Here is an 18,178-nt window from a genome sequence, read left to right on the forward strand (position 1 = left end):
ACAGTCAGCAAGTTGTAAATTTACAAGCCGAAAGTTAAAAGGCTACATAACCTAAAAGTTGATTTTTATATTTTATAAATTTTTGATTTTTTATTTATTCTGTCTTTTTTAGTTAAATATGTGTTTTTTTTCTTTATGTAACATACCATTTTATCATATTACAAATACATAAATAAAATACTCAATTGCTAGTTATTAAGTAATATATAAAAAAAATTAGAAATTAATATAAAAAATAAAAAACAACTTTAAGATTATGTATGTAGTAAATTTACATTCGGAGTGTAATTTTACAGAGGTTATGTTAATTTATAAGATGAAGTAAATTTACTGCTCCCGATGCGTGGTCACTTTTTTTCAACGTCAGTCGCAGTAATTTTATACTATTCTTGAAAGCACTTTAGAATTACAAAGTCACATGTGTAGAATTACATTCAAATGTAAACAAACTCTCTGAGATTATTAAATTTACAAACTGGGACATTGTAATCCAAATGAGTAAAATTCATCGATGGAGTGTAATTCTAATCTAGCATTTTTTTATGTGTAGGTTAAGGATAAACATAACCTCAAAACTCAAGGTCAAATGGCAAAAACACAAGTTAAAAAAACATAACCTCTAAAATTAAGGCAAAATGTAAATAACAATAGTTAAAACGCACATAACCTTAAAAATTAAAGCCAAATATCAAAAACATAGATTAAAGATAAACATAACCTCAAAACTAAAGACCGAATGTCAAAAACATAGGTGAAAACGAACATAACCTCCAAATTCAACGTCAAATGTCAAAAACATAGGTTAAAATGAACATAACCTCAAAAATCAAGGTCACATACACAGTAAATTGTGAAGTATTATTTTAATACCAAAATAGATTGAAATAAGATGCAACGCTTTAATCTATAGAAGATGAAAATAATTCATTCAAAGATTAAACTTCTAAACTTTCGAAACTTGGACTTATAGAAACGTTTCTATTCATGAAATTCAAAAATAAATCATACTTTATTGTTCCAAGAGGTCGTATTTAGAACTAAAAAAAAACATTTTTAACAATTTTGAATTTATAAAATAAATATTTAAAAAAAAAAAACAAATATATTTAAAATCAAAAGAAAATTTAAAAGTAAAAAAATATTTGAAAATATGTCAATCGATGCGTTTTTAAATATTCTATAAGTTATTGTTGATATTTTAAAAGTTAAATAAACATTTTCAAATAAAAAATTCAAAAAAGTAATTTTTTTCAGTTTTTTGATTTTTAAATTTTCAATAACTCTGGATTATGCGGATAGAATAACCTTGAAATAATTTTAAAAAATCGAAAAAAAAATTTTGTTTATCAATACAATATACTTCTTTAATGAGAAAGTAAAAATAATCTTTTATAATATGAATTTAATTTACAACAATTTTTAATACCTCATAGTTACGAAGCTGAAGTACGCAACGTTTATATAAACGATTTTTAAAGAAATAATTTTTTAAAATAAAAAATTCTATCATTTTTTGCCTAAAAATTATTTTTTTATAATTTGCTGATTAATAAAAACTACAAGAAATATTTTTTAGGCAAAAAATTATAGAATTTTTAATTTTAAAAAATTATTTCTTTTAAAATCGTTTATATAAACGTTGCGTACTTCAGCTTTGTTCATAGTTTACTGTGATGTCAAAAACATAAGTTAAAAACAAACATTACCTTAAAATTCAATGTCATATGTTAAAAATATAGCTTAAAGACGAACATAACCTTAAAGTTCAAGGTTAGATTACGATTTTTTAAAAATTTACGTTTTTGCAAGGTTATTGTCTACCATTCCTGTTTTGATAATGGTTAAGTTAAAAAAATTACCTCATTTTTCATTTTAATTAAAATTTTAAACTATAATTTTACAAAAAATCGATTTCAAAATTAATAATTATATAACAATAGTCATAGATGCATGTAATTTGTATCAAAAAAATAAAGAAACAAAATTAAGATACTTTTACAATTTAGAAAAATATTTTTCAATAACACTAGAAGAATAATTATTTGTTTCAGACACGAAAAAAAAAATTGAATTTATACATGTATTTCAATAATTTAATATTTATCTAATTAAACTAAAAGCTAAGAGGGGCAGGACGAAGGAAAGGGAGACGAAAATAGAATTAAGTCAATCGGTGCGTAAAGTCGACAGTTTAACTCCCGGCTATATTATCCAAAATGGCTTCCCTCCCAAAATGGTGGCTCTTATATATATACATACATACACAGAGAGGAGTGTTAATTTTCCAAGAAGTAAATTTCCGTCGCAAAATTATATTTTTCCAATTATCAAAACCATCGTTCATCTATATTTATTTTTAAACCAGTACCCTGAATCCACTTGTGAAAAAACCTATTAAAAAAACTAGCTATTGATATTTTAAACGGTTGTGTTTAGATTTTGAAGCATCATAGACGTTCAATAAATTATAAACTTATCAGACATTGTGTGCATAGCTATATATTAAATGAATTATTGAATTCTCTGTCAAACTTTGATTGACGCTTTTATCCGATTCATGTTATAGATTGTCAATAATTCTCGATATTTATTAATTTATTTATAATATTATGCAAATTAAACCCACAAAAAAATTTTTTTGTAATTAACAAATTAATTAATTAACAAAATTAATTAATCCCTAAGGCTTAATCAGGGCTGTATTGATTTAAATCATAATTTAAATTAAAGGATCATTTAGATATTTAAATCAGGATTTAAATCAAAGAGTCGTTAAAATTTTTTAAACATTTAAAAAAAAAATTATTTTTAACATATTTTTTACATTTAATTTTATATATTTTAAAGTTCAAAATTAATTTTTTAAAATTTATATTGTCGAATATTTTAATAACTTTTTATCCGAAATTATTTACTTTTTATTAAAAAAAAAAATTTAATATGAAATTTTGAAATTGTCCTAATCAACTTAGGGAATATTCAAAATCGAATCAATTTATCTATTTGTAAATCTCTTACTATATAAAATATTACGAAATTAGTAATGTTTCATAATTAAAAAATATTTTTAAAAAATGTCTTTTGGTGCACTGAAAAAAAAATTTATTTGATTCAAATAATCGGTTACTTGATTATAGAAAATAATTTTTATTTGAGTCAATTAAATGATATTTGCTTTAAATACAGAAATTATTGGTTCAAATAAAAATTATTTGGTTCAAGTAAATATTTATTTGATAATAGTCATGTAACCGATTATTTAGATCAAATACATTTTTTTCATGGCAGTGGTTTTTTAATTTAAATATTAATTTAAAAATTAATTTATTATGAGAAAAGAATACGAAGCTGAAGTACGCAACGTTTATGATAAACGATTTTTACAGAAATAATTTTTTAAAATGAAAAATTCTATAATTTTTTGCCTAAAATTTTTTTTTATAATTTGTTGATTAATTAAAAATACAAAAAATATTTTTTACGCAAAAAATTATAGAATTTTTCATTTTAAAAAATTATTTTTTTAAAAATCGTTTATCATAAACGTTGCGTATTTCAGCTTCGTGAAAGGAATGGGGAAATTTAAATTTTTACCCAATTTGTATTATTTTTAATCCCCATTTTTTGTCCACTTTTTTTCATGTTTCTGAACAATCAATCGTATATGGATTTTGAATTTTTTCAAAAAATAAAATTTCTAAACTGGTTAAAGATAATTTTTTCTTTTAATTTTAGATAATAACAAAAAAAAATTGAATAATTTTAGATCCCTAATAATGCAAGAAAAAAAATTAACACCCCTAAACAACGTTAATTTCAAATTTAAAAATTTCACCGCTCTCTCCCCATTAATAAATAAAAATAATAATTTAATTTAAATAATAAATAAAATTTTTTCAAAAAATTAAAGAAATTCAATAAAAAAAAAAAAAAAAATGCAATTATTTTAATTGGAAATTGAAACATTTAGTGAAACTATTTTATTTTTTCTTTTATATAGAAAACGGTATTGAAAAAAAAATTTTTTGAGGGGGGAGGAAGCTGGGAATAGAAATAAACATTCGGGGTGTTAATACGAGGCAGTGAATGTCAATTTCAAGTTAATGGCAAACGTGCCTCTTTCCAATCTCGAAATGGTGTTCCTTTTCTAGTTTGACTTTTTTTTTTACGAGTCTGACACCTTTTCCAGGCAACACGCTGCTTTTTTGCACGGATACGAAAGTTCATCGTTGATGGCACACCGTGATAGGCAATCCATCTCGTTGGGGCCGCGTTCGCTGACTCATTCGACACGTTCATTTAAAGAACTGCAATTTACATTCAAAAGCACATGTGTGTGTATGTATGTATGGTACAATTTTTATTTTCTCCGTCATTCATCTTCATTCATTTATCAATTTCTTGTTCGCGTTTTACAACTTGAATGTACACCAATCATTTTATTGTTTTAACACAAAAATTTTTACACAATTATTAAAAATTCATTTTTTTTCATTATTTATTTGGAGGTGAAAAAATTTTTTTTTGTTCATATCATATCATATATATATATATAATAGAAAATGGTTTTTTGTTTCAATATTGCAGTCGAAATTTTAATTATTTTGTGAGCTGTTAAAATGATTTTTTACACAGGTGAAATACACGACGTTTATGGTGAACGATTGAAAAAAAAACAAAAAAATATTTTTCCATTTAGAAAATAATGTTTCTTTTAAATTGTTGATCGAGAAAATGTTGGAAAAAATTTTTTTTAGACAAAAATATAAAATAATTATCACAGAAAGATATATATATATATATGGGGCATTCTTTGTCAAAAAGACACCCCTTCTACCCAGAATAGATTTTATTAAAAAAAGCTAAATTACAACAAATTTTGTCTATTTTTTGATGCCCTATGGCACTTTTTAAATAATAAACATAGGGATACAAAAAATTATCGACACAGAAATCTACATTATCGGCCGATGGTAAAATCAGAAAAATGATGATATAGAAAATTACCCACGTAGAAAGCTACATTACCGACTGATGGTAAACAGGAGAATGAAAATATAAAAATTACCGACAATTGGTAATGTAGATTTCTATGTCGGTAATTTTTTATTTTATCATTTTTCAAAATGAAAAGTTTAATACTTCGAGGATCAGAGAGAATCAACAATATATATTCTAAGAATTTGGCGAGATACACAAAAAATAAAATTGTCTAAAAAAAGGCTAAATCTGCTGTAATTTAAGCTCATATAGAGCTTTTTTTAATTAAATCTATTCTAGGTAGAGTTCTTTGTCTTTTTGACAAAGAATGCCCTATATATATATATATAGGGGGCGCACCAACCTCCTATTTTTTATTGGTTTTGTAGATGTTTGACTAAATGTTTAGCCAATTTCTGAAATTTAAAACTATTATTAATATTTTATTATTTATTTCTTTAAATGTTATTTACGATTTTTATTAACAATAATTTTTATTATTTTCGATTTTTAAAACCTCATAATTTATGTCATTTTTGGCGGGAAATACGGAGATGAGGGAAGGGCGAACGACTTGCTAAACTATTCAGAGCCTTGAAACAAACATAACCTCAGAATTTAGGTCACTTTTGGCGGGAAATACGGAGAGAGGGGAGGACTTTCGGCCCTATTCAGTTTTGAAACGAACATAACCTCAAAAATGTCATTTTTGGCGGGAGACGGGGGACTTGCGGCTATATTGAAAGTCTTGTAATGAACATAACCTCAAAATTTATGTCATTTTTGGTGCGAAATACGTAGAGAGGGTAAAGGAGGAGGGAGGACTTGCGGCCCTATTCAGAGTCTTGAAACGAACATAACCTTAAAATTTAGGTCATTTTTTGCGAGGGAGTGGGGGGAGAAGAGAGGGACTTGCAGCTATATTCATTTCAAATATAAGAATTTTTTTTACGCTATACATTTAGTAATTTTCGAAGCAACACACTTTGATTTAAAAAAAATTTTCGTTTTCTCTTTTTTTTTTGTTTTACCGCTTTTTAATCACAAACATAATATGAAAAAAAATATATTTTAATTTGTAAAAATCAGTTTAAAATAACATTTCAATTATGTATTACTTTATCGTTTTTTACTTATGAAAAATACAAATTTATAAATAAAGCCAAAAATAAATACATTGAATTTTGTTCCTCTATACGATAAATGATTTGTGAATTACATTTTACATGTTGCATATAAAGTGAATTTTTTTTTTAAGCGAACAAAATACTCACAGTATAAAATAGAACCAATTATCAACAAAATTTCCCTTTGCTTGCGTGTGTATCGATGTTTTGAATTTCAGTAGTATATATATATATACTAGGGGGGCTCCGCCCCCCTGCGCGCTTCGCGCGCCAACCCCCTGTTTTAATCATTTTTTTTTTAAATTTTCCATTGATCTTATTTTTCCAAATGAACCCCCTATTTCAAAGAATTATTATTACAAATTCATTGAAATCTGAATAAATATTATTAAAATTAAAATTATTAAATTTTAATTAATAAATTAATTAAATTAATAACAAATAAATAATTAAATAAATTAAAATCGACATTAAGAAATTATTTTTAAAAATAATTTCAATGAAATTGCCTAAAACCCAATAAATTATTAAAAAGTCTTGAAACGAACATAACCTTTAAATTCAAGTCATTTTTGGCGGGAACTCCACCTCCAATTGCGGCTATATTAAAAGTCTTGAAATTTTCATAACCTCAAAATTTATGTCATTTTTGGCGGGAAATACGGAGACAGATGAAGTAAGGGGGAAGGACCTACTGCTTTATTCAGAGTCTTAAAACAAACATAATCTCAAAATTTAGGTCATTTTTGGCGGAGGAGGGGAAATGAGAGAAAGGAGGGGGGACTTGCAGCTATATTCAGAGCCTTGAAACGAACATAACCTCAAAATTTATGTCATTTCAAGCGGGGGAGGGGAGGGGACTTGCGACTATATTCAGAGACTTGAAGCGAACATAACCTCAAAATTTAGGACATTTTGGCAGAGGAGGGGAAATGAGAGAAAGGAGGGGGGACTTGCGGCTATATTCAGAGCCTTGAAACGAACATAACCTCAAAATTTAGGTCATTTCTGGCGGGGGAGAGGAGGGGACTTGCGGCTATATTCAGAGACTTGAAGCGAACATAACCTCAAAATTTAGGCTATTTTGGCAGAGGAGGGGAAATGAGAGAAAGGAGGGGGGACTTGCGGCTATATTCAGAGCCTTGAAACGAACATAACCTCAAAATTTAGGTCATTTCTGGCGGGGGAGAGGAGGGGACTTGCGGCTATATTCAGAGACTTGAAGCGAACATAACCTTAAAATTTAGGCCATTTTGGCGGAGGAGGGGAAATGAGAGGAAGGAGGGGAGACTTGCGGCTATATTCAGAGCCTCGAAACGAACATAACCTCAAAATTTAGGTCATTTCTGGCGGGGCAGGGGAAAGGAGGGGGGACTCCCCCCTCCTAGGTCAAAACTTGCTGAAACAGCGGCGGCGGCGGCGAAATCTTTTTATAATATAGAAAGATATATATATATATATATATGGTATTTGGTTATACAAACTCTACTCTAAATTGGGATCAACTGCAATTAAATTGATTGGTACAAAAAAAACCAATAGAGATATGGATAAATTGTAAAAGTAAAATTTGTCGGTGGGTTAGTTTTATATTAAACCAGTGAAGACATGAAGTCAAGCAGAAAATCGGGATGATATTCCCATGCTTCGATATTCTATATAATCTATATAGGAATTCCAGAGTCGTTTGGAAAATTCCACATGTCAACGATAGCAGAAAGTGATTTTAGAAGAATCTCGCTGCACTGATAAAAGTCCACGGGGTTTAAACTTTTTAATAACAATCGGGAGAAATTTTCCCTTTTTTCTTATATATAATTTTCAATATGGTTTAAAAATTACCAGAGAGAAAAAAATTAAATAAATATATTAATCAAATTATCTTTAATTTTAATTAAAATTAGAAGTCATCAAAGAAAGAGCTTCCTGGTGTATATATTTGCACTGAGAGAACAAAGTAGTTAAAGCAACTAATAAAATGGTTACGAATACCTTTTTCGTTGGTAAGCTATACTGCTGCTAATTCAATAGTCAGGGATACCATTTATAATAGTAAAAAGTTAAATAGTTGCCGTTATTATTTTATTAGTGAGGAGAATCTTATAATAAACATATTTTATTTATGATGCGAATAATAATAAATAAAATTTTATAAGTTAGGTTTATTGGTTTAATTGTCACTTACATTCAAAACCATCTACATAATCTTCGAACCCCTCTGAGATTAATAACTCCTGTAAATCCACGGCACTTTTTTAACACTCAATAAAACAATTTATATGTATAGAAATTATATAATTACAAAAAATGTATAATTACATAAACACAAATGTTCACGTTTTCTGACGACATTGCTTTACGAGCATGAGCGTGCTTTACAGTGTTGCCAACCGAATTGCTAACAATTGCCAACCGCGTTTATTAAAAAAAAAAAAAAATGGTAAACCCAACTACTCTGATAGTTAAACTTTTGCATTGGTGGTAACTGAAACTATTTTTGAAGATATGGATATTATTTCCTGTTTACTAATTCTAAATATGTAGTTGCGCTTGACATCGAAAATATTAAAATTCACTAAAAACATTACTGAATTTTACTAACTAAATAGACAGGAGAATAAATACCTCCTTTACTAATAAAAAAAAGTAGTAGCCCCAATTATTCATTTCTCTCAGTGTAGATGTGAGTCACGAATATTCAAGAACACCAGAAAAACGAAAATGCTGTTTTGTTGATGATTTGTCAAAATACTACTGGCAGACATTTTCCTATGGACTTCTCACATCAATTAATTCATCATCTGATAGTTCAGGGATCTGCGTTACCGACAGCCGCGTATCGATTATCGATTGCGAATATTGTATTGAATATTAATTAATCTAATTGACACCGAGGAGAGAGGTCATCATTTAAGGCCAGGTCCAAGTGAGGCAGCGCCATCTACATTAAAACTAAAATTTTGGAAAATTTTCAACAGCCTTTTCTTGAAAACAAGAAGGTAAAATGCTTTTTCCTTTATGGATAATAATTGATTATTGGCAAGATATACACCAGCTAAAACTTTTTTTGAGTTAAAATAATAAAAAAAATTTCATGTCAATAAATTAAATATGAGCACTTTTTTCACAAAAACTGTAACAGTACTTTCTCAGAAATTACAATCAAAAATGCAATTTCCATTTGGAAAATTAATAAACGCTAAAAAATACACGACCTAAGATTTACCAATCACGAAAATAACAAAAAAAAAGTTTTTTAACATAACATATTTTACTCATTATGACAGCCGTTTGGCAGGTTATATATGTCACCAGACGTTTCGCAGTTTTGCCGAAAGGAGGAGATTGGCGCTGTTGCTAACCACCTGAAATACATAATCTACCAAAGGGCTGTCACAATCAGTAAAGCAGTATCAATATGTTAAATATTTAAGAAAATTTTTTTTTCTTATTTTCGTGATTGGTAAATCTTAGGTCGTGTATTTTTTAGCGTTTATTAATTTTCCAAATGAAAATTGCATTATTGATTGTAATTTCTGAGAAAGTACTGTTACAGTTTTTGTGAAAAAAGTGCTCGTATTTAATTTATTGACATGAAATTTTTTTTATTATTTTAACTCAAAAAAAATTTTAGCTGGTGTATATCTTGCCAATAATCAATTATCCATAAAGGAAAAAGCATTTTACCTTCTTGTTTTCAAGAAAAGGCTGTTGAAAATTTTCCAAAATTTTAGTTTCAATGTAGATGGCGCTGCCTCACTTGGACCTGGCCTTAAAGGGGATGTGAGTTCCAAAATAATTATTATGAGTCGTTTTCTTCTGAGTCATTATTATAAAAATTCCAAGATAAAATAGAATTTGAATCTTGTCTTACAACTTTCTGCCAATATTTGACTTTTTCTAAATTTTGAAGTGAATATGAATAAATAGTGTAATTGTTATAAATTTGGTGTAATTAATGGTGTTTATCCTTATCACCTCCTTTTCGCAATCTAATGTTTGCTGTAAGGTAACAATAGAGTTCCTGAGCTGCTTTTTCCTATATGTAAAATTATAAACGTTTACTTTGTCAAGTTATTTAACTATTTTCTGGTTTAGTTATTTTTCATAACATTAGGTGTCTGTCAATATTAAAAAATTAAATAAGTATAGATAACGTGTTTTGAGTTAAAATAAAGTTAATCTCAAAATCTGACGTTATAATATATGTATATATAAAAATATATAATTAATGCAACTTTTAGAATATTATTCATTGGATGGTATTTCAAGACAACCATTTTCGATTTCATGTTCCAGTTTCTCATTGTGCATATATATATATATATAGAGAGAGAGAGAGAGAGAGCTTCGCGTATTCCTTTATCTTATAAATTCATTCCTATATATCCAAGGTAGAGCGTTAGTGATGAGAAATACGAGAATATTCTGCATAATGTCGCGCACTCTCAGTGAGTAGAGCTTGTCTATTGTCATTCTCCAAAGTAGCAAGTGCAAGTGATTCTGACGATTAGAACTTTGCTCTCATACTTCTCCTATATGTATGAAAGCTTTGCAGACCAATGGTACGTTTATTTAATTAAATCGCCATGACGAATAACAGGGGAGACGATAGATGGTCAAAACGAGATTCGAATTTTCGGCTTTAAAGCTATTCGAATTAACAACTTCTGTAATTTGAAAATTCACTCGATCGTGCTGTGAATTATATATAATATATATATATATATATATATAAGGAAATTGTGCTTCTCTCACTTAAACATTATATTGACAATTTACCTTCTAAATAAAAACAAACTTTCACACTAAATCTGTTTATAAAAAAATAACTTTTATACTAAATCCTAATTGTAAAAAGAACTAACGTTCACTCTAAATTTTTTTTATAAAACAAAAATAACAACGATTTTTTTTTAATCTTTTTAAATGTTATTATTAAAAAAAGTATTGTCATTTTTATTAAATATTATCCAATCAAAAAAAAAGCTTGCCCCTCATAAATTGATAAAATGTTTTCATAAAAGTTGCCTCGAATTTTCATGTTTCGATACAAAGTAATTTTATGAGGTTGCTGAACGCGCTTACAAAAAAAATACGCGACGCTTTTTTACATTTTAAAAAGTAACGCATACAATTTATTTCATATATTTATATATCGAGCATTATTTTATACTATAATATATATATATATATATATATACGTTTACATCAATTTGTCCAGAACTAACAAATTTGATTACATTTAAACGACTATTGTCACATTTTACATTAATTTTCTCATGAAAAAATAAAATTTTATTTTCCACCATTGGAAGTTATGCTCAGTACAGTTATAAAATAAATAATAATTTTTTAGATTTTTATTAAAAATTTCAAAATGCATTCTCTTTACCAAATATATTAGTATTTTAAAATTTAATTTCAATTTTTTTTTTTTTAATTTAAATAGAAGAATATTTTATTTCTATAGAATAAATTCATAGAATGTTTAATTTATTTGTTCATGAAACTTTATAAGATGAAAGCGTATTTTTTTGTTTTTTAACAAAATGAAAAACTCACACCTTTTAGATAAAACGGCTTTGAAAACTAAGAAAGTATATACTCTCAACTAAAAGTTTTTTAGTAAAGTTCTTTTCGTTTCCTGTTCTGCTTTACTTTTGTGTCTTTTGAAATCTTTTGAAAAGAAACAACTACAAACAATTAGGAAAATTGTTGTCTATTTAACTCTCAACTGTTGTTATTTTTCATTTCAAGCTATATGAAAAAAAGATTTCATTTAACATTTATTTTATAACTTTTTTTCAAATTTACAATATATAATTTATAATTAATTATCCAAAAAATCGTTTTCTAAATCAACAATTTCTATATAATGAAAATTAAGAAAAAAAAATTAAAAACACATTTTTGTTTTCTTGGTTATTAAAAAAAAAAAAAAAATGCTCTTAAAAATGTTGAATTCCCGAATAAAATTATTAGTAAATGTTTATCATTTAATGACGATACAAAAGCAAAATCCATTTAGGAAACAATTCATGTGCTTTCAGTATTGAATTAAAAATAGACATAGTATAGTCGTGGTTACTAATAAATTACGACGATTTTGATGCTGCCACCAGAGAGACAATATTTCAATCGCATTATTCAATTATTCAAAAAGTAATTTTGCATTTCAATTACTGTCAGAATCGAAATGTCAATTAATTATATACCCAAAGTTCATTTAATGAAATCAAAATTAGCAATCATTTAATAGTTGGTGCAATAAAAAAAATTATCATCATCATGAAAAATTAAGAAAACAAATTATCTCTTGAAATTTCTATAATAAAACAATAAATTTTTTTTTGTGAATTATTCTCTCTTATATCGATCAGTGGAAATTCAACTTTTATTATTTATAGTGAATTAATAGTTTAAATTTTTTTCAATTATTTCTATTTTAGATGAAATTAATATTTGAATTTTATTTAAATAAATAAAAAAATTAAAATTAAAAAAAAAAAACATTAAATCTATATTTTAATAGAAATTTTTGTTTGGAATGAAAAAATAAAACTAGTTCAGTTTTTTTAATGAATTTTTAAATAAAAAAAATTATTCTAGATGAAAGAAGAAAATTGAATTTCATTTAATCGATATGAGGCAATTTAAAATTTGTCCAAATACCGGGAACTAGAACAGAAGAATAAAATTTTGCAATTTAAAAAACAAATAGAAAAAAATTTTATTTGTCAATTTAAATTATCAAAATAAAATAGAAATTTATTATACGATTCTTTTTATCAATATATATATATATATATATATATATATATAGTCAATTTATTAATTCTTATTCAGGTTGAGAAGTCGTATAATTCTCTTTTTTTATCATGAAAGATCCGAAAAGCCTCTCACTGTTAGAGAGTATAATCGTTCGAGAGAAAATTACACCGTACGTTCTTGCGCTCGTAATTTACTTTAGCCGAAGAGAAGACGCGACGAAGCGTTATATATGAGTGTATATATATATATGTGTAATATGTATACATATATATACATAAAGGTACCCATACCTCTAAAATTTAATGGCAAAATTGAATGGCAGAAATATTCTGATCGCTGACTACCGGGTCTTTCTTAACTGATGTTACAAGTCATTCAAGAAAAAAATCGTCAAATATTTTCAGTCACGAAAACAAGGAATACTAATATAAAATATACTTTTTATGTACAATAATTTTAACTAGAAATTTTTTCCATGACAATATTATATTAAAAAGGTTAAATTTTTTTTTTATTTTTATATTTAAATAATGACAAATAAATGCAAATAAAAATTCATTAGTGGAAAAAAAACTATATAGAATTTAGGGTAATTTAATTCTGTGTAAAATAAAAAAAAAATATTTTTTTTTTATTAAATTTTACTGTCTACTATTAAGCCAAATAAAAAGGAATCAAGTTTGAATTTTTATTTAATTTCTCACAAGAAATAGGCAAAGTGCCCAACCGTTTAATTTTTTTCAATGCAAATAAATATTTATTGTTTTATAAAAATTAAGTTGTTTCTCTTTTCAAATAAAAATAAAACACAAAAAAGATCGTTTTTTATTTTTGGAACAAAGACCAGAAAGAATTTTTAACTATAGTCAGTTATTTTCCTTTTTTTGTTCAATTTCTAAATTACTTGAAAATTTTGAATCTTCAATATATTTGACAGGTTTAAATAAAAATACACATGAAATTTAAAAATAAAACCAATGTTTCAATCAATTTTTTTTTTTTTTTTTTTTTTTGAAATTAGAGAATTGTAGTTATCAGTTTTATTACAAATGTCATGTGTATTTTAAAATTGTCAAATATGTCAACGATTCAAGAACGATGTTTTTAAAAAAGAACCTTTTACATTTTTTCTATGTATATAATCCATCAAAGTTATTTTTATATTAAATTTTCAAAACAGCTAGGCAGAAAATATTTTGCCAAATATAATTATAAAAAAATTAATAAATTTTCCAAAATATATACTTATTGGAGATAATAAAAAATTAGAAAATAATCTTTTCATTATTTAAATTTCAATCAGAAATCTATTGGATTTTCTAAACGGAATTTCCCTGAAAACTTTCCACGTTGACATGTTTACAATATTTTTTTTTTTTTTTATTCGATTGGGTAAATAAATAAATTCTTTTGATTATTAATAAAAAGCTGTAAAGAAATAAATATTAATAGAATAATAAAAAAATATTAAGAAATTAAAGATTTTTTCGTTAATGTGTAACGATCTGATTCTTTTTGCTCTCGAATTTGTTCGCCGAATGGAGCCAAGCGTATTAAACAAGTGGGCTACATTTTGAGGTTATGTTCGTTTCTAGACTCTGAATATAGCCGCAAGTCCCCTCCCCTCCCCCACCAGAAATGACCTAAATTTGGAGGTTGTGTTCGTTTCAAGACTCTGAATATAGCCGCAAGTCCCCTCCCCCGCCAGAAATGACCTAAATTTGGAGATTATGTTCGTTTCAAGGCTCTGAATATAGCCGCAAGTCCCCCCTCCCTCCTCTCATTTCCCCTCCTCCACCAAAATGACCTAATTTTTGAGGTTATGTTTGTTTGAAGACTTTGAATAAAGCAGTAAGTTCTTCCCTCATCTCTCTCCGTATTTCCCGCCAAAAATGACATAAATTTTTAGGTTATGTAAATTTCAAGACTTTCAATATAGCCGCAAGTGGAGATGGAGTTCCCGCCAAAAATGACTTGAATTTAAAGGTTATGTTCGTTTCAAGACTTTTTAACCCTCCTTAGTACAACCTAAAAAAAATGACGCCGTAGCACAACCGTAGAGAGAATCCCCTCGCATGCAAAAGTAATGCGACGCTGCCAAATGTTTGAAATAATCGACTAAATTGTGGGTTATGATGCGGCTTTACAAATATATTCGAAATTTTTTGAAATAAACATTTAAATTTCAGTTGAAAATTAAGAAGTTTTAATAAATTTTTTAAATCAATTGCAATAAATAAAATTACTTATAATAAATATTTTAATTTTAAAATTAATATATCGAATAATGTGTAGCTTTTCACATTTTTTATAATAATTTTATTAAATATTTTTATTTATTTTAACCAATAATTAGATTAAATAATATAATTTTAATTTGGAAAATAAATAAATTTATTTGGAATTTTCAGAAAATATATTCAATTTTTGTAGGAAAAACTTGCAAATAAACATTAAATCCAAACAATTAAGTTATAATTTTAAAAGCGATTTATTTTTTGCTTGAAATAACATAAAAACATTTGTAACAATTTTATTTTATATAAATAGTAATACTTTTTAGCTTCAGTCCCTTTTAATACTAGCACTTAAAAATATCCAACAAACATAAATTTATATTTATTCACTAAATTCACATTAACTAAAATATACTTCTGACGTAATATTATTAAAAATCTAATTAAATCATTCTTATTACATGATTCATTTCAATTTTTAATAATAATGATATGAATAATCCAAAATAAAAACAACGAATGTGAGGTTATGTGAGGTTAAAATCATCTTTACAACAAGTTTAAAACAACTTTTACTTATATATTTCTTTCACACACGCACTGACCAAGTATTAATTAAATTAAAGTTTCTAAAAAAGCCATTATTGATTGTTTATGTATAATTACTTACGTTTACTTAATAATAAAAATAAATGATAATCAAGGGCAAATTCAAGAAGTAAACGCAAAAGATAATTTTTTTAAACACTCTCATATTTGAAATGCTCTTAATTATAACTTGTATTTGTTTTTTCTGTTAAAATTTGTTTAGAATAAATAAAAATGAAGTGTTAATATAGATAACTGATTGGAAATTTTTCGAGGATTTTTAATTTGGGCTTAGTTTTTGTCTATATAACTGCGCACGCGCACAAAAAAGCAAATACTGTAAGGAAAAAATTTGAATTAGCTCACTATTTTGCATAAAAATGGTTAAAAACTCAAAATATGCAAATTTTAGGTATAACCATTTTAAAGTATAGCTTTTCAGCTGTCTTTCCTGAAAATTAGAGCCAAATCGAAATAGGTCATTTTGAGTTATGAATTTTTTTTAAAAAAATCAGTTTTTTTAATCTACTGCGCATGCGTTTAGCGATAGGTCAAAAATTCCAACGGCATTGGATTCTTTGGAAAATTTCCCATCGACTAGTATCTTTCCAATTTTTTTTTTGACCAAAATTAACATTTTTTCGAGAAGAAATGGATTTTTCAATCTTCATTTTAAAAGATGTCACTTTTCACGAAATTTACGATTGTGAGTGTTCTTTATGAGATAGGGGCTTGAAATTTTGGCTAGTTGAGTATTTTTAGAGGTAGAATACGCCTAAAAAATTTGAGCCAAATCGATAACTTGTCACCGACAACTGTTCGTTTTACCCGTGGAATCCCTCTAATTTATTAATTAAAATTTAATAATTTTAATTTTAATAATATTAATTATTCAGATTTCAATGAATTTGTAATAATAATTCTTTGAAATATGTGGTTCATTTGGAAAAATAAGATCAATGGAAAATTTAAAAAAAACGATTAAAACAGGGGGGCGGAGCCCCCCTAATATATATATATATATATATATATATATGTATAATAATATGCAGACACTAAAGATTTTATTTCTAAAGAATAAATCCACAGTCAGTCAAGAAAGAAGAGAATAAAGAACAAAAGAAACTTCAACCCCTTAAACTAATAATAATCGTTCATTTTGATGTCCATATAATCTTTCTCTGATGCTTCCTTATTTCTTGTTGATAGCATCCCTAATAACACACCAGTAATTTAGTAAGTAGCTTATTCTGTCTCTCTCTCTCTCTCTCTTGCTCTATGTATAGGTATTTTGTGAAATCCGTTTAGGAACAGCGGAAGAACAGATATGGTTCACGGTGACGCGCAAAAGGGTTAATTACAACGTGAAAATACCTAAGTGGTGTCTAATGAACCCAACCCATACTATATATATATATATATAGTTGTGTGTGTTTATGTCTACATACACGAAAAAAGGGTCTTTTATTTTCTTCCCTTCATTTTTCAGCGGTATTATTATTTTTATAAATTCGCGCAACACCTGGCTATGTGCTGAAGATATTATTACTTTCTCAGAGTCCAGAGGAGAGAGAGAGAGAGAAATAAAGCAGTGAGGCGAGAAGCAATAAATCGCAGGCGACACCAGCGAGGGCTGTCATATCCTAACTACGCTAAAGTTAATCACCCAATTACAAACTCTCCAGGTGGAAAATCTTTCGTTGGGGATTCTCATGGAGCGACTTTTAGAATTTACATGATTTTCACCGCTCGCTCTCGCGCAATGCGTCGTCGTTGTCGTTATATAATATGCACATCGGCGACGTCATACACCAACATTTTTAACGCTCCAAAGACATGCTTTTGCTTTTCAAAGAGAGAGAGAGAGAGAGAGAGAGAGAGAGAGAGAGAGAGAGAGAGAGAGAGAGAGAGAGAGAGAGAGAGAAGGAATCCAGAGAGCCAGGAAGTTTCTTTTAATGACTAGCACAATTACCACGAATAAAAAAGTGGTGCGCCTTTGATAAAAAAATACTTGTTAGGTTTCTTGCAAGAAAATGTGTGTCGCTGCCATTCTCTTCTTTCTTTTTTACCAATTTTTTTTTTCTTCAAAACGACTTTTATATTATGCGCAGAGAAAAAAACACGTGAAAAAATTAGGTCTTGACTTTAACCCCTTCGCAGTCCAGTTAAAAATCGCTGGTGGGCCTAAAACGGTCCGAAAAAAAAGTTTCCAAAAAAATATGACTTCATCATATTTAAGGTTTTTGTGGTCGCTGAATTCGAATTTGAGGTCAGTTTTTCAAAATTCAAAATGGCGGATCCAATATGGCGGACAATTTTTTAAAAAATCAATCCAATTTGCCTGAAATTTTTTACTCGGGGGTTTTTGGGGTCGCTAAATTCAAATTTGAGGTCAGTTTTTCAAAATTCAAAATGGCGGATCCAATATGGCGACCATGAAAACTTAAAATTTATCAGATTTACATGAAACTC

The 18,178-nt window shown here is 27.0% G+C and overlaps 2 protein-coding genes across 4 annotated transcripts in view; one reads left to right on the plus strand and one right to left on the minus strand.

Moving 5' to 3' along the window:
* Window positions 1-18,178, minus strand: part of LOC127280842 (connectin-like) — a 497,564-nt gene that overhangs the window by 347,365 nt on the left and 132,021 nt on the right. The window lies entirely within an intron of this gene.
* LOC127280858 (uncharacterized) overlaps window positions 1-18,178 on the plus strand; it is a 37,580-nt gene that overhangs the window by 6,341 nt on the left and 13,061 nt on the right. The window lies entirely within an intron of this gene.

The sequence above is a fragment of the Leptopilina boulardi genome, unplaced genomic scaffold (genome assembly GCF_019393585.1).
Source record: "Leptopilina boulardi isolate dan_hultmark-lab unplaced genomic scaffold, ZJU_Lbou_2.1 LbouV2_255, whole genome shotgun sequence".
Taxonomy (NCBI): Eukaryota; Metazoa; Arthropoda; class Insecta; order Hymenoptera; family Figitidae; genus Leptopilina; species Leptopilina boulardi.